General features: G+C 35.2%; 1 non-coding gene across 1 annotated transcript; it reads right to left on the bottom strand.

The window, feature by feature from the left end:
* Positions 1-1,296: 1,296 nt before the first annotated feature.
* Positions 1,297-1,403, bottom strand: LOC139850759 (small nucleolar RNA R71). The gene has a single exon (XR_011760140.1). It is a non-coding gene; the product is annotated as a small nucleolar RNA R71 (small nucleolar RNA).
* Positions 1,404-1,643: the final 240 nt, after the last annotated feature.

The following is a 1,643-nucleotide window of genomic DNA, read 5'->3' as shown; positions in this document are numbered from 1 at the left end:
TTTTCATTCGTAATTAGTTTTAAGATTAGTATTTTGCCGTAGTTAATTTTTATTTCTAGATTTTAAGACTTTGCTGTAAAATCCCTTAAGTGCTTTTTCTTTAGATTAAGATTTAGGCACTTTAGAATTTTGCGACGCCGTTTATATATTTTAGTGCCTTTTAAGTTATTGTCGTTTTGGATATAGATTTCCTTTTAAGCTTTAATACCTTTAGACGCAACTTTTAATATTTAGTTTTTGGACTTTTGAGTTTCGACGCTTTACTTTCTTATTATTATTTTTCGACCTTTTATTTTTCGACGTTTTTCGACGCACTCTTTTTCTTTCTTATTTCTCGACGCTCTAGTTTTTAGGACATAGAATTTTATTTCAAAATTTCGACGAAAAAATTATTTTAAGCAGTTAAATTGATAGACATCCAAATTTTCTGGTTCGTAGTAATAGTTGGATTTGTTAGTGGTGAGTTGTGGGCTTCTGATTTAAAGGGTCCTGGGTAGCTGCTGCATCTATTGGCTATTCGAAACGTGGGCAAAATCAGAAAAGTCTATTAATTTGATAGCTTATATAATTTTTATCTTTTATAACTAATAGGATATTCAGTGAATGCACCAAGCAAAACGTTCACCACCTTTCATACATTCACCACCTGTAACTCGATCAAGACATCTAGCCAACATTGTCGCTGTTGATTTTTCTTTAGAATCGTCATCTAGTAATCCAACTCAAAATCCTGATAATCCATTTTTTGAACCCAACCTCACAATTGAGAATCCGGAGGATATTCAGGGACAATTCAGAGATCCTGAACCACTAATCATTCCTCCTGAACCACAAATCACTCATTCAGAGATTGTCGAGGAAGAAACCGTTAAATCATAATCCTCTAGTGATTCGTATTCAACAAATTTAATTATGGAAGTAACTGAACCTCTAAGTATGGAAGACCGAATGAGAGCTACACGCACTGGCCAAGGTCACGCCATTATTAAACCAGACATTAATGCTCCAGATTATGAAATCAAAGGACAAATCCTACACATGGTAACTAATCAATGCCAATATAGTGGTACGCCAAAAGAAGATCCAAACGAACATCTTCAAACCTTTAATAGGATCTGTACTCTATTCAAAATCAGAGAAGTTAAGGATGAACAGATCTATCTCATGTTATTTCCTTGGACTTTAAAGGGAGAAGCCAAAGATTGGTTAGAATCGTTACCTGAAGGGGCGATTGACACATGGGATGTCTTAGTTGAAAAATTTCTTAAACAATTCTTTCCGGCATCTAAAGCCGTGAGACTTCAAGGAGAAATAGTTACGTTCACACAAAAGCCAAATGAAACTCTATATGAGGCGTGGGCAAGATTTGAAAAGTTGTTAAGAGGATGTCCTCAACACGGTTTAGATACTTATCAAATAGTACAAATATTCTACCAAAGATGCGATATTACTACACGAAAAGACATCGATATAGCAGCTGGTGGTTCCATTATGAAGAAAACCGCAACTGAAGCTCACAAAATCATTGATAACACAGCCTTCCACTCACATGAGTGGCATCAAGAAAAAGATATTTTTCGTTCATCTAAAGCAGCTAGAGCCGATTCTAGCCATGACTTTGAATCCGTTTCCGCAAAAATAGA

This window comes from Rutidosis leptorrhynchoides, chromosome 5, assembly GCF_046630445.1.
Source record: "Rutidosis leptorrhynchoides isolate AG116_Rl617_1_P2 chromosome 5, CSIRO_AGI_Rlap_v1, whole genome shotgun sequence".
In the NCBI taxonomy this organism is placed as follows: Eukaryota; Viridiplantae; Streptophyta; class Magnoliopsida; order Asterales; family Asteraceae; genus Rutidosis; species Rutidosis leptorrhynchoides.
This window is presented reverse-complemented; position numbering and strand designations above follow the sequence as displayed.